Source organism: Hypanus sabinus, chromosome 9 (genome assembly GCF_030144855.1).
Source record: "Hypanus sabinus isolate sHypSab1 chromosome 9, sHypSab1.hap1, whole genome shotgun sequence".
Lineage (NCBI taxonomy): Eukaryota > Metazoa > Chordata > Chondrichthyes > Myliobatiformes > Dasyatidae > Hypanus > Hypanus sabinus.
Genome location: NC_082714.1, coordinates 77,213,024 through 77,234,577, shown reverse-complemented (window position 1 = coordinate 77,234,577; position 21,554 = coordinate 77,213,024). Strand labels below are relative to the sequence as shown.

Sequence of the window (21,554 nt, the reverse complement as noted above, 5' to 3'; positions counted from 1 at the left end):
GAGGGAGAAAGAGAGGATGAATCTGTGGAGGGTGGAAGAAGCGTGACAGGAGAGAGAGAGGGGGCAGGGGAATGAGGGAGGCTTGGGTGAGGAGAGAGAGGGGCAGAGGAGTGAGGGAAAGAGGATCCAGGAAGTGAGGGGAGAGAGGGGTCTGGCAATTGAGGGAGAAGCAAAAAGATGGGGAGGAGGGAGGGTCAGGGGAATGAGGGAAGAGCAGGGGAGAAGAGAGGGAGGAGGGAGACTGAGGGCATGAAGGGGCAGAGGGAGGGAAAGAGGACTGGCAGAGTGAGGGGGCAGGGAGAGAGCAGATAAGGGACAGAGGGAAGGCAGTGGTCTGAGAAGCCATGGGGATGGAGTGTTTGGGTCCTGAGTCTGGGAGGGTGAGATCTATTTGAAGTTTCTCCATAATCTCTGACGGGATTCAAACTTGGGGATTGCAGAGTTGGCTTTCTAAACACACGAACTCTGCCCTGTTACCCCATTGACGGCCTGTGACCATTGTTAGAAGTTGGTGTCCTCACAACACAGCTGTTGTCAGCCCAGATGTTGAGGGTGGGCCTTGCTTGGTCTGCAGACCAGATGTTGAGAGGACAGACTTTGTTCATTTGCTCCCCAGATGTGTGCGAGCATTGCTGGTGGACAGCCCAGATGTTGAGAGGGTGGGCACTGCCCTGGTTGGTGAAGAGCATGTGGTATTGGCAAGGGAAAATTAGAAAATGCATGGGGCAGTGAGGGATAATCCTTGATTAGCTAAGTAAAGTTCAATGGCAAAGACAGTCACTAAAAATAACCACAAGGGAGAAGCAGAAATAAATGTGGCTTGGGCAGAAACAGTTCTGGCAAAATCTGACAGATCTGAACGTCTAAGTCACTTCCTGTCCAATTACTGGGAAAGGAGTTACAGCCGATGTAGAAATTATTGTTACAACTGACTACAAAGGTGCAAAGGGGTAAAACAGGAACAAATGCCCTGTTCCTGATACCTCCCATCGCAGTTTTAAGAACATTGTTCTTCAATAATTCTCTGGGTTGTGAAACTGTCCCTGTTGTCTAGACAGGAGCGTATGTAACAGGAGAGGTGAGGAGTGTAGGGGAACTCTGAAACTCAGTCAGCCTGACGTCAGTTCTGGGTAAAATGCTTGGGCAGGATTCGTCATTTACAGAGTGCTTGGAACATCCTGAGGCAGAATTGTTGTGACAGGGAGAAAATGCATTCAACCACTGAGTTATTTTTAGGCATCAAGCAGGGTTGATAGGGGTTGGGGGGAGCTGGTGGGTGTACATAAAGTATACAGGCCCTTCGGCCCATGATGTTGTGCTGACCTTTTAACCTACTCTAGGATCTAACACTTCCCTCCCATATGGCCCTTCTTTATTTCCATCCTCCATCTGCTGTCTTAAGAGTTTCTTAAATGTCCCTAGTATGTCTGCCTCTACCAGGGTATTTCACATCTGCACCGCTCTGTAAAGAGCTTACAGTTGCAAGAAACAGTACATGAACCCTTTGCAACCTGGTTTTCTGCATTAATTACTCATTAAATGTATTCTGATCTTCATCTAAGTGACTATAGTAGACAAACACAATCTGCCTAAGCTAATTGTACTTTTCATGTCTTTATTGAACATGTTGTTCAATCATTCACTGTCCAGGCTGGAAAAAACACATGAACCCTTGTATTCGATAACTGGTCAAACCTCCTTGAGCGGTAATGACCTGCACCAAACGTTTCCTGTAGCTGCTGATCTGACTTGCACTGAGGAAAAAGGCTGTGACCATCCACATTATCTTTGCCCCTGATGATTTTATACAAGCACTCCCGACAGCCTTCAGAGTTCCGTAAGGCAGACAGATCAAACGGTTCCTCTGTCTGTGTGTGTGTGTGTGTGTGTGTACTGTCGAAAGAAGAAATACAAAGCAGCTCAATGTGTAAGTCAGGGGTTAGTGAGAACAGGAAACGAAAGGAGCCGTCAGTCAGAGCCATTGGTAAGCGGACAACTAGTCAATCCCAAGGGCACGGACATTCACAACACCGATATTTGAAAATAGCAAATGGCGGGAGAGGATGCCTGAGTTCTCAGATCCCAAAGCTCTCCAGATCCTCAAATTGCCGTGCTGATCACTGGAAAGTAAATGAAAACCCATAATGTACAAAAGGAAAGAGCAGTGAGAGAGTGTAATACAATACTGTGTCCCAGTGTTACACAGTGACAGACCTGTTCCCCATGCTATACAGTGACAGAACCCCCCAGTGTTATACAGTGACAGACTTCCCTCAGTGATATACAGTTACAAACCCCCCCCAGTGTTATACAGTGACAGATCCATCCCCCCAGTGTTAGAGACAGACCCATCCCCACCAGTACCGTACCCCAGTGTTACACAGTGATAGACCCGCCTGCCCCCAGTGTTATACAGTGACAGGCCCGTTCCCCCCCCCCCAGTGTTATATAGTGACAGGCCCGTCCCCCCCCCAGTGTTATACAGTGACAGATCCATCCCCCGTGTTATACAGAGACAGACCCATCCCCACCAGTACCGTACCCCAGTGTTACACAGTGATAGACCCGCCTGCCCCCAGTGTTATACAGTGACAGGCCCATCCCCCCCCCCAGTGTTATACAGTGACAGGCTCGTCCCCCCCCCCAGTGTTATACAGTGACAGACCCATCCCCACCAGTACCATACCCCAGTTATACAGTGACAGACCCATCCCCACCAGTACCATACCCCAGTTATACAGTGACAGACCCATCCCCACCAGTACCGTACCCCGGTGTTATACAATGACAGATCCATCTCCCATGTTATACAGTGACAGACCTGTCCCCACCAGTACCGTACCCCGGTGTTATACAGTGACAGACCCGTCCCACCAGTGTTATACAGTGACAGACTTGTCCCCACCGGTACCGTACCCCAGTATTATACAGTGACAGACCTGTCCCCACCAGTACTGTACCCCAGTTATACAGTGACAGACTCGTCCCCACCAGTACCATACCCCAATGTTACACAGTGACAGACCCGTTTCCCCCCCCCCCCCAGTGTTATATAGTGACAGACCCCCCCCCCCCCGGTGTTAAACAGTGACAGACCAGTCCCCACCGGTACCGTACCCCGGTGTTAAACAGTGACAGACCCATCCCACCGGTGTTATACAGTGACAGACCAGTCCCCACCGGTACCGTACCCCGGTGTTATACAGTGACAGACCCGTCCCACCAGTGTTATACAGTGACAGACTTGTCCCCACCGGTACCGTACCCCGGTGATATACAGTGACAGACCCGTCCCCACCGGTACCGTACCCCGGTGTTACACAGTGACAGACCTGTCCCCACCGGTACTGTACCCCGGTGTTACACAGTGACAGACCCGTCCCCACCGGTACCGTACCCCGGTGTTATACAGTGACAGACCCGTTCCCTGCAGCCCTGTGCTCTGTGACCGTGGCACTGAGTGTTTAGCTACAGCATTCACCCCCACCACTCGGCACCCGTCACCCCCTCACCCGTCTGCAATGAGGCTGTGGTGACTCTGCCATATTCGCTCTCTGGGAGTTGTGCTGCGCTGTGGGGTTGGCATGGGTTCCGGCTGCCAGGCACCAGTCTGTTCGACCCACAACTCGGGCAGTTCTGTGCCAAGTGACGTTTGTACAAGTGCTGATCTTCGATCCCCTTCAGAGAAGTAGAGGTGTCGATGGATGGGTGTAGGAGCTCCCCCCCTCGCCCTCAGTCCCATTTGTTCCCTCCCACCATCTCCCCCACTCACACATCACCCTTTTCCCAACCCACTCCCTCATCCCCTCTCCACACTCCCTCACACCCTCCCCATCTCCCTACTCACCCCTCCCAAATCTTCCCCTTCAACCCTCTTTCGACTCCACATCTCCACACTCAGCACTCACCCTCCCCACTCCATTCCCCCTTCCATTCCCTTCCCTGTGCTTCCTGCCTCTCCCCTCTCCTCCTCACCTTCCCTCTTGCCCCATTCCTCCCCTACCCCCTCCACCCTCTCCACCCGTCCTCATGCCTCCCCCTCGCGCTTCCCCATCGCCCCTCCCCCTCCCTCCCCTCGCCCCTCCCCCTTCCCCAGCTCCTTGCCTCCCCTCACTCACTTACTCCTCTGCACTCACCCTCCCCTCCCGCTGCTTTCACTTCACAGCTGCTCAGCCTGAGACAATGCCTCCTTTCTCCCCAGCTGTTGGCTGTGTGTGTATGTTATGACACGTCAGGCTGCCTGCCCTTTATCCTGTAAACAGTTATGAGAGGTTGTGAAAGCAGCCAGTGACGCCCAGACACTGGAATTCAGTCTGAGGCCTGGCCTGGCGCAGACCCACAGCTGACCTGCCGACGCACTAAGGCTTTAATCATTTCACCTTCTGCCTGCAGACCATCCTGCCTTCTCAGCCTGTCCGAATTGCCACTGACATGGAAATTCCATTAACCCCCCCCACAGCCCAGCACTGAAACGGGGGCCCAAACTTACTCTCCAGAAGCTGAGTCCATTCTTGTCCTGACCGTCTTCCACGGCGTCTGACTTCGCTCGCGTTCCACCAAGCCCTCGCGCTTCCCTAATATGCACAGTAAGATCCCATCAGCAGAGAAGTGCTTTAGAGCGTATGCACTTGACCGCAAGAAGCCGGTCAGGCCGAAGGTCCGGTTTCCATACCGCTGGGAAAACAGGTCTGAAAAATAGCAGGTGAATTCTAATGGTGTGAGGTGTTGCACTTTAGAGGAGCAGCCAGGGTGGGCAGGGCGATGAGTGCAGTAGAACAGAGGGATCTGGGAATACAAACTCATCATTCCTGAAAGTGGCGTTGCAGGTAGACAAGGTAGTAAAGAAAGCTTTTGGCACATTGGTCTTCATAAATCAGTGTACTGAGTACAGGAGTTGGGATGTGATGTTGAAGTTGCGTAAGATGTTGGTGAGGCCTAATCTGGAGTATTGTGTGCAGTTTTGGTCACCTACCTACAGGAAAGGTGTAAATGAGGTTGAAAGAGTGCAGAGAAAATTTACACGAATTTTGCTGGGACTTGAGGAACTGAGATATAGGGAAAGGTTAACTGGATTGGGACTTTATTCCCTAGAACATAGAAAACTGAGGGGAAGTATGCACGATTATGAGGTGGGTAGATAGGGTAAATGCTAGCAGGCTTTGTCCACTGGGGTTGGGTGAGGCTGGATCTTCACTCCGAGGGTGGTGAGAGTGTGGAGTGAGCTGTCAGCACAAGTGTTAGATGTGGGGTCGATTTCAACGTTTAGAAGAAATTTGGATGGGGTGGCAATGATCCCAGTGCAGGTTGGCCTGTTTCTGTGCGGTAGGGTTCTGTGACTCTATCTGTGCCCTGCCTCTGATACGGGGTGAAGTTTCCTGCAATCTGTCCTATCTGTACCCTCATAATAAAGGTCTGGACTATTTTCTAAATGGGGAGAAAATTCAGAAATTGGTCATGTAAAGGGACTTAGGAGTCCTAGTGCAGGATTCCCTGAAGGTTAACTTGCAGGTTGAGTCAGTGGTAACGAAGAGAAATGGAATGTCATTCATTTCACAGGGTCTAGAATGAAAAAGCATGGCTGTCACGCCAAAGCTTTCTCAGGCATTCTTCAGACCACACTTGGAGAATTGACAGCATGTTTGGCCCTCCGATCTTTAAAAAAAGGATGTGTTGACATTGAAGAGAGTGCAGAAGTTCACGAGAATTATCCCAGGAATGAGGGGTGTTTGATGCCTCTGAGCCTGTACTCTATGTAGATGGAGTGGACATAGGGGGGAGCCTAACACCAAAGGTTGCAGCCTCTAAATCAAGGGATATTCATTTAGAAAAGAGATGAGAAAGAATTATTAGCCAGATGGCAGTGAATCTACGGAATTCATTGCAACAAGTGGTTGTGAAATCCAAGTCATTGGGTATGTTTAAAGTGGAGATTGATAATTTCTTCATTAGTAAGGACATTGAAGGCCACAGGGAGAAGGTATGCAAATTGGATTGAAAGGGGCAATAAATCAGCCATGATCAAATGGCAGAGCAGAGTCACTTGACCGAATGTCTTATGGTTCTCCGTTCCAGGGAGAACAGAACCAACCTTTTCTGCATCTCTCTTGTAACTGAAACACTACGTCCTGTGGAAAGCCCTCTACCCCCTCTCCAGTGCAGTCGCTTCCTTCTGGTGCGGTGATCAGAACTGCACAGTGCTCCAGCTGTGGCCTGACCAGTTGTTTATAAAGTTGAAATAAGTTGAACTATAATCCCCATGCCTTTGTGCCAGCAAATGAAGACTGGTTTATCTACCAGTGCAGTCATCTTTGGAGATCCTTGCTGTTACACACCAAGGTCCCTCTGTTCCTCAGTGTTCCCCAGGAGTCAGAACGTCATGTTACAGCTTTATAAAACTCCCGTTAGGCCACATCTAGAATATTAAGTTCAATTCTCCCCATTACCGGGAGGATATGGAGGCTGTTGGAGAGGTTCACCAGGATGCTGCCTAGGTTTGAGAGCACCAGCTATAATGAGAAGTTGGACAAACTTCTCAGGAACAGTGGGGGAATGGGGCAGTTCTGATGGAATTTTATAAGGTATAGGAAAGGTGTCAACGAAATAGAGAGAGTACAGAGAAGATTTACTAAAATGTTACCTGGGTTTCAGCACCTAAATTACAGGGAAAGATTGAACGAGTTAGGTCTTTATTCTTTGGCGCGTAGAAGGTTGAGGGAGGTATTTAAAATTATGAGGGGGATAGATAGAGTTAACGTGGATAGGCTTTTTCCATTGAGAGTAGGGGAGATTCAAACAAGAGGACGTGATTTGAGAGTTAGGGGGAAAAAGTTTAAGGGTAACACAAGGGGGAATTTCTTTACTCAGAGAGTGCTAGCTGTGTGGAACGAGCTTCCAGTAGAAGTGGTAGAGGCAGGTTCGATATTGTCATTTAAAGCAAAATTGGATAGGTATATGGACAGGAAAGGAATGGAGGGTTATGGGCTGAGTGCGGGTTGGTGGGACTAGGTGAGAGTAAGCGTTCAGCACGGACTAGAAGGGCCGAGATGGCCTGTTTCCGTGTTGTGATTGTTATGTCTTGTATGAGAAGCACAGATAGAGTAGACAGTCAGAATCTTGTTTCTAGACTCTTGATACGGAGGGCAAAGTTCAAGCAGTTTTCTGTGGGAGATTTTTTCACTCAGCGTGGAGGATGCCCTGCCTGAGGAGGTGGTGGAGGCAGATACAATAGAGGTGTTTGAGAGGCTCCTGGTTATGGGTTAGACCTGGGTGGGGTTTATAGAGCGTGACCATAACTCTCAGCCTAACACCTGGGTGGAGTGGGAGACGCTGAGGAGAGGACAGGAGGACCAGTCTTTGCCTGACTGGTATGGCATCTCGGCCCTCTGACTGCAGTTAGCCACATGCTGGCTACGTTTTATTAACTTGACTAACCCTGCCCCACCCATGAAACCTCCCCTAGCCTTGCTGGACCCTATGGCCATTCAAAAAACAGCATTTGGATAAGGGTTATGGCCCAAAACGTGAAATGTTTATTCTTCTACATAGATGCTGCCTGACCTGCTGAGTTCCTCCAGCATTTTGTGTGGTGTTATGGTCTCCCCCCCGCTCTCTGATTTGTTGTTTAACAAACAGACCACTACCACTCCCCACCCCGCCAGCTCCTGATGTTTCTATGAGTTATTTTTGTCTCTGAGTGGTTTGTGAATGTTGTTCCCGACAGCATGTGTCCTTTTGGCAACTCCGAGCTGGGAAGAGCTTGGATCGTTGTGCAAAACGATCGCTCCGCCCCCTCGCTTCAGACTCCCCAATCCCCTCCCTGCATGCCCCACCAGAGACTCACTGAGATGATGCAATGGGTCTGTACCTCTCCGCAAGCACGGGACTTAAAGGAGCATTTGGCCAGGGCGGGCGCAGCAGCAATTGCTGTATGCCAATTAGCCAATTGTTAACTGATACTTTGACAACTGGCTGCACAACAACAGCCTGAGGCACGTGCTGCTGTCTGTCACTGCCACAGTCGGCACAGGAGATAGAGAATAGCAAGAGACAGAAAGACACATTCATCGGGCCAGACATGGCACAGGGTCAGACAGAGTGAGGCTTCCTCCATGCCATTCTATCACACACTCCTGGAGTCAGACACAGAGTGAAACTCCCTCTACATTGTCCCATCACACACTCCCGGGGTCAGACACAGAGTGAAACTCCCTCCACACCGTCCCATCACCCATTCCTGGAGTCAGACACAGAGTGAAACTCCCTCTACACTGTCCCATCACACACTCCCGGGGTCAGACACTGAGTGAAGCTCCCTCCACACCGTACCATCACACACTCCCAGGGTCAGACACAGAGTGAAGCTCCCTCTACACCGTCCAATCACACACTCCTGGGGTCTGACACAGAGTGAAACTCCCTCTACACCGTCCCATCACACACTCCCGGGGTCAGACACAGAGTGAAACTCCCTCCACACTGTCCCATCACACACTCCCAGGGTCAGACACAGAGTGAAACTCCCTCTACACCGTCCCATCACACACTCCCAGGGTCAGACACAGAGTGAAGCTCCCTCTACACCGTCCAATCACACACTCCTGGGGTCTGACACAGAGTGAAACTCCCTCTACACCGTCCCATCACACACTCCCGGGGTCAGACACAGAGTGAAACTCCCTCTACACCGTCCCATCACACACTCCCGGGGTCAGACACAGAGTGAAGCTCCCTCCACACTGTCCCATCACACACTCCCAGGGTCAGACACAGAGTGGAGCTGTTCTGATTGCGCTGGGAGAAAACGGGGAAAAACTACTTTATGAAGGTCTTGAATTACTTGGAAATTGGTTTGCAACGTCCCTTGAACATCTAAGTGAGCGGCTGGTTTAGAGTGGAAGCTTTGTTTGGAGTTTTTCTGCCAGTTTGGACGGGGTTCGTTGACGGCTTCGAACTGCGTAGCACCCAGCTATGGCCGCTGGCAACTCGCCAGGAAGCAGGTTCGCTCCAAAAACCGGAGGCAAACGCCGTTGTTTGTCCCCACTGACATCGGGGCAACCTCCTTCCATCTCTATCGTCGGGATTCTCGTTCGGTGTTGGAGCCGAACCGTCGTTTGAGACGTCTCGACCTCTCACGGCCTGGAAGTTTCTACAGGACTCACGGAGCCTTTCCTGGCGTTGGAATTTCTGGCACGGAGCCAGCAAGGTACCGTCGAGTACAAACTTTTCCCGCCAGTTACTCCACTCGCTCCAGGACTTTCTAACCAGCACCACCGTATCATTCTCGGTTCGGACACACAAGTAACATGCCGGACCAGTCTACAGGGAGTCGCAGGCCTTCGGGGAGTTATGCAAAGGCGGCTGCCTCTCCGGCCTCAGACAACGCCCTGTTTCGGACGGTGAAAGTTGAACGCGGGGTGCAATGTATTTTGCGAACTGGAACTACCCTGGAAAAGTGTGCGGAGGCTATGGAGGACTTGTTGGGGAGAGATGGTGTTTTGGCCACTGAGAAGGAGTTCGGGAAGGCGGTGTTTTACCTGAGGAATGATGAGTTGGTGCATCGGGCCCTCAGTAGAGGGATCACGGTGGAGAACATCTTTTTACAGATGGAGCTAGTGACAGCTCCCACACAACGCATCGTCCTCGGTCACGTACAGCTTTTCATCCCCAACGAGGACCTGCTTCCCGCATTGGCCTGCTTGGGGCAAGTACGGTCAGAGATAACTGCCATCAGGCACAAATTCAGGAGGCGCACCCTCCGGACCGTAATCTCTTTCCGGGGACAGGTATTCATGAAACTGGAAAGGGAGGATGAAGTTGAGGGCCGGTTTACTGTCCGGCACGAGGGGGTAGATTATCAGGTGTATTGGAGCTCTGAGCGCCCACGGTGCCATGCGTGCGGGGAGGTGGGGCACTTTCGGAGGGACTGTCCTAGCACCCGAAAACCCAGGGAGTCCACTTCGGGAACCAGTGCCCCAGCTACCTCTGCCCCTGATCCCATCCCTACTCCAACACCTGTGCCAACCCCTGCTCCTGCCCCTGACCCTGTCTCTAACCCTGCCCCTATTCCTACGTCTGCTCCTACCCCTGTGGTTCAGGCGGGTGATCCTGGGGCTACGTGTGGGGAGGTTCAGGCGAGGGACGGAGTGGAGTCCGGGCGGGGCAAGAAAGCGAGGAAGAAGTCGAAACACGTGAAGAAGTCGGCCCCCGAGACCGCAGAGCTCACGCCCATTTGCCCTGAGGTGGGGAGGGAGGCTCGGGGAAGCGTACGGTTGGACGGGGCGATAGGAGCGGAGAGTACCGCGCTGTCGGTGAATTCCGCACCTGTGTGCTCCTCCGGCTTGAAGAGGAGATGGGATTGTTCCCCCAAGAGGGCAGAGAATGCAGATGAGGGGGAGTCCCAGAAAGGGGTGGGGATCCGGGTGGGAGTTGTGTCTAACCCTGAATCCCCAGATGTAGACACCAGTCCTGGGGTGGGTGGTGTGGTTGTGCATGAAGCTAGTGCTGGGCCTGTTTGCACACCTAAAACAGACCTGGACCCCTCCACCCAGGACTTAGCAGTCAGCGCCTCCCTGGAGGCAAATGTATTAAGTAGTACAGGTGGAGAGGAGACCAGGCTCTCTCACAGTCAGCATCAGGCTGCCGGTGAATCCATTGGGCCAGAGCTGCTGGGGTCCCCTTCATGCCTGTCTCCTGGGGAGGGTGATGTAACCTGCATGCCGACCCCATCAACTAATGGCCTGCAGGGAGTCCCTTGGGATTTTCCCTCCATCGTCGCAACTGTGGGTAAGACTGATGCGACGGTGGAGCGGGAAGGTATAGGGGAGGTACCCACTGTGCAGTGTAGGTTACAGGGGCAGCCACCTTATACACCACCTGAGGAGGACATTGGGGGATCTGTCTGCAGTGAGGGGTTGGAGGGGGATTCATTTGACAGCGAGACAATGGACATCCTCACCCCTCCAGAGAAGTCCCCATTGATACCTGTGGAGGAGATCAGAGAGTTTATTCACTCCTCCGTTGGTGCAAAGCATCGGCCTAAACTAGCCTCGCTTCGCTGGCCTAGCATGCCGAGGCTGGTGAAGTCCCTGAGGGTCATCCTCAGATGGAAGGGGAAGGGGAAGGGGAATGCTGTGTCAGGGAATGACAGGCGGCAGCTGAAATCCTTCCTGGATGACCTGGTGCGGGACATCAGGATGAAAAGCAGCCTCGCTCCTTCGGGAAATGGTGGGTCACAGGTTAGCGATGGTAGCAGTCGGGCCCAGAAAGCAAAGGATATTCTTGGTTTTCTTTGGGATAGTGCGGCTCATCACTCTCAGTGGGAAGGGGACTGGTGCTGAGGCCTAGTGTGCTCCCCACATGAAAGTTACCATAGCTAGTCTCAATGTAAACGGTAGCAGGGGCTCTCTCCGCAGATATAACAATCTCTCAGTCCTCAGGGATGGGAGATACGCGGTGAGTTTCCTGCAGGAAACCCATACCACCCCGGGGGAATAGTCCGCTTGGCTCCTGGAGTGGCAGGGCGGGGTCTACATGAGTCACCTTAGCTCCAACTCTAGTGGGGTGGCGATCCTGTTCGCCCCAACCTTCTGGCCAGAAATCGTAGGAGTCCAAGATGTTGTGCCCGGCCGTCTGCTCCACCTGGCTGTGCGCCTGGATGGAGTACCGCTGCATTTTGTCAAAGTGTACGCTCCGAGGCGTGGGGTGATGCAGACGCGCCTATTCTGTCAGCTGTCCACCTTGCTGAGTTCCATCGACCCGGGGGACTGCGTCATCCTCGGGGAAGACTTCAACTGTACCCTCGAGGTGGAGGACCGCTCGGGCCTCCAACGCGACCCGGCATCGGCGAAAAAGTTAAAGGAGCTAGTCGGCTCCTTTGACTTGGTGGACAGCTGGCGGAATCTTCACCCCGACTCTAGCGCCTTCTCCAGAAGATCTAGAGGGGGGGTTCCCGGATATACCGCCTGTATATCTCTCGGGCTTATGTCTCCCGCGTGTCGGCGTCCTCCATGCGGCCGGTGTCGTGCTCGGATCATCACCTTGTGTGGATGGAATTTACTCCTCTGCACCCTCGGGTGGGACGGGTATTGGCACTTTAACAACCGGCTGCTGGAGGACAGCCGATTCCGGGATTCATTCCGAGCGTTCTGGGCCATCTGGAGAGGGAGACGGAGAGAGTTTGGCTCCCTACGACTGTGGTGGGATGTGGGCAAGGCTACATCCGGTTTTTATGTCCAGAGTACACTAGGGGGTCGACAAAGAGGCGGGGCTCTGAGATTGAGCGGCTTGAGAGAGCGTTGCTTGACCTAGAGTCCCGTCTTGGTCCGACCGGTGGAGACCATCAAACGTGGCAGGAATACCAGGAGAAGAAGGATGCACTCAGGAATCTGCAGCTTCAGCAGTCCCGAGGTGCGTATGTGAGGTCGCGGATCCAAATGCTGCAAGATTTGGACCGCGGCTCACCCTTCTTCTACTTATTGGAGAAGTGGCGGGGAGTTCAAAAGCAGCTGGTGGAGCTACTGGCTGCTGATGGCTCCTCCATCACGGATCCTGACGAAATTATCGAAGAAGTCCGCACTTTCTATCGGTCCTTATTCTCACCGGATCCGTCAAATGCGGGGGCGTGCAGTGAGGTCTGGGAAGATTTGCCAAAGGTCAGCCCTGATGACGCAGCGCGTCTGGACGCCTCCCTGACTGGGGAGGAGCTGTCTACTGCCCTTCGGCAACTCCAGAGGGGTAAATCCCCTGGCTTAGATGGTCTGAGTGTAGTGTTTTATCAGGCTTTTTGGGATGTCCTGGGGGTCGATTACAGCCTTGTTCTAGGGAAGAGCCTAGCCACCGGGGAAATGCCCCTCTCATGGCGGAGAGCTGTCGTGGTCCTGCTGCCCAAGAAGGAAGACCTTCGCCTGCTAAAGAACTGGCGCCCGGTCTCCCTCTTGTGCGCGGACTACGAGATCTTCGCCCGTGCAATGGCCAACCGTCTTGGTTCAGTACTGAGACAGGTGATTCATCCTGACCAATCTTACACAGTCCCGGGCCGCTCCATCCAGGACAATGTCCACTTAGTACGGGACCTGATCCACCTGCACCAGGAGACTGGGTCCCGGGCAGCGTTTCTTTCTCTTGACCAGGAGAAGGCGTTTGACCGGGTAGACCACAGTTTCCTGGTGGGCACTCTGCAGGCCTTTGGGCTCGGACCACACTTTGTGGCCCAAGTTCAGCTCCTATACTCTGCCGCAGAGTGCCTTGTTAAGGTCAATGGATCACTGGCAGCGCCCATTCCATTCAGGAGAGGAGAACGTCAGGGATGCCCCATGTCCGGTCAATTGTATGCGATCTGTGTCGAGCCATTCCTGAGCCTCCTACGGCGAAGGCTGACAGGTCTGGTTCTGCGTGAACCGGACACGGAGGTCGTCCTCTCAGCCTACGCCGATGATGTAATCCTCATGATGACAGATCCCAATGACCTGCAGAGGATGCGCGAGTGCCAAGACGTTTTCTTGGCAGCATCCTCCGCCAGGATCAACTGGGCGAAATGTTCCGGACTCTTAGTGGGTCAGTGGCAGGTGGACTCCCTGCCGGAGGAGATGAGAGCTTTTGAGTGGAGTACTAGGCGTCTCCTCTATCTGGGAGTCTACCTGAGTCCTTCTGGGGAGACCTGGCTGGCGAACTGGCAGGACCTGGAGATGAAAGTCATGGCCCGGCTGGGGCGCTGGTCAGGCCTTCTCAGAGTGTTTTCCTATCGAGGCAGGGTGGTGGTCATAAACCAGCTGGTGGCCTCCATGTTGTGGTATCGGATGGTCACCTTGGCCCCTCCTGCCCCGTTTGTTGCAAGACTGCAGAGGAAATTGGTGGACTTCTTCTGGGGCAACAGGAGACACTGGGTCTCTGCAGCGGTCTTGAGTCTCCCAGTGGAAGAGGGCGGACAGTCGCTGGTGTGCGTCCGAACGCAGCTGGCGGCTCTCCGCCTCAGGACTCTGCAGAGATTCCTGTACACCGAGCACACTCCCAGGTGGCACGTGTTGGCGACTTTCTTCCTCCGGAGGGGCTGCTGTCTTCATGAAGACATGCGGCTACCACCGGCGGGTGTCAGCCGTACTGCTTTGCGGAGTCTGCCCGGCTTCTATCAGGACCTACTGAGAGTCTGGAACATGGTCGCCTCAGGCCGGGAATCCCCTCCTCAGGCGGAGGGCGGGGTCCTGGCCGGCCCTTGCCCTACCTCAGTGGCTGTCGGTGCGGCTCAGTTGTGTGGACCGACTCAGGCCGAGCTGCTGGTTGGGCCCAGACCCCGCAATCTTCTCCGGGAGCCGTATCCACACAACTTGAGCCGTCTCTCATCGATACCCACAGTCCCATTCAGGGATGCAAGTAGGAGGTATCTGTATGGGCTGCTACTCCACATCCTCCACTTCCTTGCCCTTGTACACCGTCCCGACACGCCATGGCGGTCAGTCCTTCCACCCAGAGGTGAGGAGGGTCCCCACTGGGAGTCCCTTTACGCCGGGGTTCTTCCCATGCACCGGGGGGATCTCGGCTGGAGGGTACTGCATAGGGCAGTGCCCTGCAATAAGTTTTTCAGTTTGTACATGGACTTCCCACCCACTTGCCACTTCTGCGGGCTGGAGGAGACCGTGTACCACATGTACATGGAGTGTGTGAGGCTGCAGCCTCTTTTTGCATATTTGCGTGGGCTGCTTCTCGCCTTCTGGCTGCATTTTAGTCCCACCCTGTTTATATATGGTCATCCAGTAAGGAAGGGGGCATGGAGGGATGAGGATGTCCTGGTCAACTTGCTCCTGGGGCTGGCGAAATCCGCCATCCGTGGGTCTTGGAAACGGGTGGCGGGAGGATCTCCCCGGGCAGACTGCCTGGCAATGTTTAGGGGGTATGTTCGTGCCCGGGTAACTATTGAAAAGGAACACGCGCAGTCCACAGCGGCCTTGGAGGAGTTTCGAGACCGTTGGGCTCCGCGGGGTGTAAATGCCATCGTGGATAGGGATGGCAACATTCTGGTGTAATGTCTATTGTCTATTTGTAGTTCAGTAATTGTGTTTGCCACTGTTTTGTATATATTGTATAGCACCGAAATTTGTAATAAAGGATTTTGTAATAAAAAAAAGGGTCAGACACAGAGTGAAGCTCCCTCCACACAGTCCCATCACACACTCCCGGGGTCAGACACAGAGTGAAACTCCCTCCACACAGTCCCATCACACACTCCCAGGGTCAGACACAGAGTGAAACTCCCTCCACACCGGCCCATCACACACTCCCAGGGTCAGACACAGAGTGAAACTCCCTTTACACTGTCCCATCACACACACCCGGAGTCAGACACAGAGTGAAACTCCCTCCACACCGTCCCATCACACACTCCCGGAGTCAGACACAGAGTGAAACTCCCTCTACACCATCCCATCACACACTCCCGGAGTCAGACACAGAGTGAAACTCCCTCCACACCGTCCCATCACACACTCCCGGAGTCAGACACAGATTGAAGCTCCCTCCACACAGTCCCATCACACACTCCCAGGGTCAGACACAGAGTGAAACTCCCTCCACACCGGCCCATCACACACTCCCAGGGTCAGACACAGAGTGAAACTCCCTTTACACTGTCCCATCACACACACCCGGAGTCAGACACAGAGTGAAACTCCCTCCACACCGTCCCATCACACACTCCCGGAGTCAGACACAGAGTGAAACTCCCTCTACACCATCCCATCACACACTCCCGGAGTCAGACACAGAGTGAAACTCCCTCCACACTGTCCCATCACACACTCCCGGGGTCAGACACAGAGTAAAACTCCCTCCACACCGTCCCATCACACACTCCCGGGGTCAGACACAGAGTGAAACTCCCTCCACACCGTCCCATCACACACTCCCGGGGTCAGACACAGAGTGAAACTCCCTCCACACCGTCCCATCACACACTCCCGGGGTCAGACACAGAGAGAAACTCCCTCTACACCGTCCCATCACACACTTCCGGGGTCAGTGAAACTCCCTCCACACCGTCCCATCACTCACTCCCGGGGTCAGACACAGAGTGAAGCTCCCTCCACACCGTCCCATCACACACTCCCGGGGTCAGACACAGAGTGAAGCTCCCTCTACACCGTCCCATCACACACTCCCGGGGTCAGACACAGAGTGAAACTCCCTCTACACCGTCCCATCACACACTCCCGGGGTCAGACACAGAGTGAAGCTCCCTCTACACCGTCCCATCACACACTCCCGGGGTCAGACACAGAGTGAAACTCCCTCCACACCGTCCCATCACACACTCCCGGGGTCAGACAGAGTGAAACTCCCTCCACACCATCCCGGGGTCAGACACAGAGTGAAACTCCCTCCACACCGTCCCATCACACACTCCCGGGGTCAGACACAGAGTGAAGCTCCCTCCACACCGTCCCATCACTCACTCTCGGAGGAGATGACTGAATCAGATATAACTTCTTCATTTAAGGGGCATTTCAACTGATAGATGAACTCTTCACCTCAAAACCCATCTTATTATGATCTTGCAACCTTTACTTGCTCTGTGCCTTCTGTGTAGCTGTGACAATTTATTCTATATTCTGTTCTTTATATTACCTCAATGTACTATGTAATGAATTGATCTGTATGAGTCGTGTGCAAGGCAAGTTTTTCACTCTATCTCAATGCATGTGACAATGAACCAAAGCCAATACCAGTTACATTTGCAGACACTTGGAGACAAAGCACAGACCGATATGGCCCTCATGCTTACTGTAGATTGGCAATAAGGTCAGCACGTGTGGGGTGGGCCGAAGGGCCAGTTGTGTGCCATACAACATCTAAAAGGTACTTGGACAGGTAAATGGAATGAAAAGGTTTCAAGGGATATGGGCAAACTGGGTAACTGGGACTGCCTGAGATGGGATTCTTGGGCATGGGCAGGCAGGTTGGGCTGAAGGGCCTGTTTCTGTGACTCTGTGAGCCGAAGGGCATGGAGATGTTGCTCGGACACCCCCACCCGCTCTACCAGCTGAGCGGCCATGTTGCATGCCCAGTAACACGTGAGTCATGCAAGGAATCTCCTCTGATTCTGCGACTGGAAATTCCTGACCACCAAGGGAGCCATTGATACAGACACACAAGCCCTTCAGACTAATGGGTCCATGGTGTCCAGGATTCCCATCTAAGATAGACCAAATAGCATCTGTCCCTTATCCCTCTAAATCTTTCCTATCCGTGTACCTGTACGTATCCCTCTGAACCTTTCCTATCCGTGTACCTGTCCGTATCTCTCTAAACCTTTCCTATCCGTGTCCCTGTCCCTATCACTCTAAACTTTCCTATCCGTGTACCTGTCCCTATCCCTCTAAACCTTTCCTATCCGTGTCCCTGCCTTTTAATTGTTAATGTACCTGCTTCAACCATTTTCACTGGCAACTAGTTCGATTTACTGATCACCCTCTGGGTGAAGAAGTTGTTGCTCAGGTTCCTATCAAATCTCTCTCTCTCACCTTAAACCTGTGCCCTCTGGTTCTTGATTCCCAACCCTGGGAAAAGGCTGTATTCACCCTGTCTCTGCCTCTCATAATTTTATGCTCCTCTTTCAGGTCACCACCTTATTCTGGCTTCATCCCCCTTCCTTTCTCGTCCCGATTAAGGGTCTCAGCCTGAAACATCGACTATTTGCCTGACCTACTGTGTTTTTCATGTGTTTTGTTCAAGACTTCCAGCGTCTGCAGAACCTCTTGTGTCACTTCTGCTCTTTGAACCCAGCCAAGAGGAAGTCTGTGCTGGAAGACTTGTTGTTTGTCACTTGTGCTAACAATTTGGACGTGAATGTCAGAGATATGTCAGAGACTGGATGGTGTTGTTGATAGTGTGGAGTCTGATTACATGCAGCAGTAATGTTAACAAGTTATCAAATAGTCTGGGAAGAGCAGATGGAATTTAAATGCAGTTTGGAAGGTCATTAGTCGTTAGGCTGTAGGGAGTATTGTGGAACAAAGAGACCTTGGTTACAGCTATCCCTAAGGTGGGAGTGTGCACTCAGTGGCCACTTTATTAGGTACACCCGTAGACCTCGTTAAGGCAAATATATAATTAGCCAATCATGTGGCAGCAGCTCAATGCATAAAAGCATGCAGACATGGTCGTGAGGTTCTGTTGTTCAGACTAAATTTCAGAATGGGGAAGAAATGTGATCTATGACTGACCATGGGGTTATTGTTGGTGCCAGGTGGGGTTGTTTGGGTATTTCAGAAACAGCTGGTCTCTAGGATTTTCATGCTCAACAGTCTTAGGAGTTTAAAGTGCGAAAAACAAAACAACATCCAGTGAGAGTCCAGTTCTGTGGGTGAAAATACTTTGTTAATGTGAGAGGTCAGAGGAGAATGGCCAGATTGGTTCAAGCTGACAGAAAGGCGATGGTAACTCAAACAACCACACGTTACAGCAATGGTGTGCTGAAGAGCATCTCTGAATGCACAACATGTCAAACCTTGAAGTGGACAGGCTACAGCAACAGAAGATCATACAAGAAGTAGCTATAAAGTAGCCTCTGAGTGTAAGTGGAAAGGATGGTGGAGAAGTTGTACGGGAAACGTCTTCATTAGCTGGGGCACAGAATACAAGAGCAAAGAGGTTATGGTCCAACTTTCTAAACCATTGGGCAGGCCTCAGCTGGAGCACTGTGTGTAGTTCTGGTCACAGACTCTCGGAAGGAGGTGACTGCACTGGAGAGGGTGCAGAGGAGATCCCCTGTGACATTTTATTTTTATTTAGAGATACAGCATTGTGACAGACCCTTCAGTGCCAACAAGCCCGCCCTGCTCAATTGCATCCATGTGACCAGTTCTGGTGATCCCGCGAGCTCTGTCTTTATAATGAAGGGCTGGTTCGTGACCACCACCTGTTGAGATTGTTGGTGACTCTGAAGCGCAGGTTTTGAATATTGACACCTCCCCAGGATGGAGGAGTGAGCAAAGCTGAGATGGTGCTCAAATACAAGTATGCACATGTACGAAACGTACTTTCAGCAGCGTCACAGGCACACAGAATCAGATAAGCAGCATTCACAAGAAAAAACATTTTATACAGTACTGTGCAAAAGGTCTTAGTGAAATATGCAGTGCCTATAAAAAGTACTCACAACACCCCCCCCCCCCAAAGAAAATCTGTAGAAGCTGGAAATCGAAGCAACACAGACAAAATACTGGTCTCAACCCAAAACATCAGCTTGTAGCGGTGTGCTACACGCAGCGCTAAAATTACGACACGGAGTCGGTAACTGCAGTCGAAGGCAAAAACTTTATTCGAAATCTTCAGCCTCACTTTTTAAGCCTCCCTCAACCTGCCCCCCATGGCGCAGAGGCTCCAAAGCTCTGTGCTCGCAAACCCCCGTAGGCTATCTAATTGTGAGTCGGTTCGGATACGCCAGGAAATGGGTCGCCACATAACCCCCCCCCAGAACCGGCGATACACCCCCCAATGTCCACAGTCTGGGCCAGAACCTGCTTGGGAGGTCGGCCTCTGCGCCGAGGTGCCGGAAACTCGGCCGGTTGCGCCAGGTCCACATGGGCCGGTTTGAGGCGGTCCACCGTGAAAACCTCCTCTTTCCCCCCAACGTCCAGCACGAACGTGGACCCGTTGTTCCGGAGCACCATAAACGGCCCCTCGTATGGCCGCTGCAGCGGTGGCCGATGCCCGCCCCTTCGTACAAACACAAACTTACAGTTATGCAGGTCTTTGGGTACGCAGGTCGGGTGCCGCCCGTGCTGTGAAGTGGGTATGGGGGCCAGGTTACCGAGCTTCTCGCGTAGTCTGCCCAGGACTGCTGCGGGTTCTTCCTCTTGCCCCCTTGGGGCTGGTAGGAACTCCCCGGGGACGACCAGGGGCGCGCCGTATACCAACTCGGCCGACGAGGCGTGCAGGTCGTCCTTGGGCGCTGTGCGGATGCCGAGTAGGACCCAGGGAAGCTCGTCCGCCCAGTTGGCTCCTCGCAGGCGGGCCATGAGGGCCGTCTTCAGGTGACGGTGGAAACGCTCCACTAGCCCGTTCGACTGTGGGTGGTAGGCAGTGGTGTGGTGCAGCTGAGTCCCCAAAAGGCTGGCCATAGTTGACCACAGGCTGGAGGTGAACTGGGCACCTCTGTCGGAGGTAATGAGGGCTGGTACACCAAAGCGAGATATCCAGGTGGCGATCAGGGCTCGGGCGCAAGATTCGGAGGTGGTGTCGGTGAGCGGGACCGCCTCTGGCCATCTTGTGAACCGGTCCACAATAGTCAGGAGGTGCCGCGCTCCGCGCGACACTGGCAGGGGGCCCACCATATCCACATGAATGTGGTCAAAACGGTCCACATGAATGTGGGCGGGATGTAACTGCTGCGGTGGGGCTTTGGTGTGCCGCTGCACCTTGGCCGTCTGGCAGTGCATGCACGTTTTGGCTTATTCACTGACCTGTTTGCGGAGTCCGTGCCAAACGAACCTGCTGGAAACCATCTGGACAGTTGTCCGGATGGAGGGATGTGCCAAGTTATGAATGGAGTCGAAAACGCGGCGCCGCCAGGCTGTCGGGACGACGGGACGGGGCTGGCCGGTGGCGACGTCACAGAGTAGGGTCCTCTCACCCGGGCCCACGGGGAGGTCCTGGAGCTGCAAACCGGAGACTGCGGTTCTGTAACTCTGAATCTCCTCATCCGCCTGCTGCGCCTCTGCCAGTGCCTCAAAGTCTACCCCTTGGGAAAGGGCATGAACGGTAGGGCGAGAGAGCGCGTCCGCCACGACATTGTCCTTACCCGAGACGTGCCGGACATCCGTCGTGTATTCAGAGATGTAGGACAGGTGGCGTTGCTGGCGGGACGACCAGGGGTCGGACGCTTTCGTAAACGCAAAGGTAAGCGGTTTGTGGTCCGTGAACGCGGTGAAGGGCTGACCTTCTAGGAAGTACCTGAAATGCCGGATTGCCAGGTAGAGCGCCAACAGTTCCCGGTCGAAAGCATTGTACTTGAGCTCGGGTGGTCGCAGGTGTTTGCTGAAAAACGCCAGGGGTTGCCAGCGACCTGCGGTGAGTTGCTCCAGCACCCCACCGACTGCCGTGTTTGATGCGTCCACTGTGAGGGAGGTAGGGGCGTCCATTCTGGGATGTACTAGCATCGCGGCGTTCGCCAAAGCTTCCTTCGTTTGAACGAAAGCGGCGGCGGACTCCTCGTCCCAAGTAATGTCCTTGCTCGGACCCGACATCAGGGCGAACAGGGGGCGCATGATCCGGGCAGCTGAAGGGAGGAAGCGGCGGTAGAAATTGACCATACCTACGAATTCCTGAAGGCCTTTGATCGTGGTGGGTCGGGGAAAGAGGCGGACCGCATCTACCTTAGCGGGCAGAGGGGTTGCCCCGTCTTTAATAATCCTGTGGCCCAGGAAGTCAATGGTATCGAGTCCGAACTGGCATTTGGCGGGGTTGATTGTAAGACCGTACTCACTCAGTCGGGCGCAAAGTTGACGGAGATGGGACAGATGCTCCTGACGACTGCTGCTGGCTATGAGGATGTCATCCAAATAGAT

The 21,554-nt window shown here is 53.3% G+C and overlaps 1 protein-coding gene and 1 long non-coding RNA gene across 2 annotated transcripts in view; one reads left to right on the top strand and one right to left on the bottom strand.

Moving 5' to 3' along the window:
• Positions 1-21,554, top strand: part of LOC132400062 (rho guanine nucleotide exchange factor 2-like) — a 569,765-nt gene that overhangs the window by 471,393 nt on the left and 76,818 nt on the right.
• LOC132399508 (uncharacterized) overlaps positions 40-21,554 on the bottom strand; it is a 31,605-nt gene continuing 10,090 nt past the window's right edge. Inside the window, exons 2-4 of the long non-coding RNA XR_009514013.1 lie at positions 4,490-4,574; positions 3,513-3,678; positions 40-2,120 (exon numbers count right to left, since the gene is read on the bottom strand). This is a non-coding gene — a long non-coding RNA (uncharacterized LOC132399508). The remainder of the gene's footprint in view (positions 2,121-3,512; positions 3,679-4,489; positions 4,575-21,554) is intronic.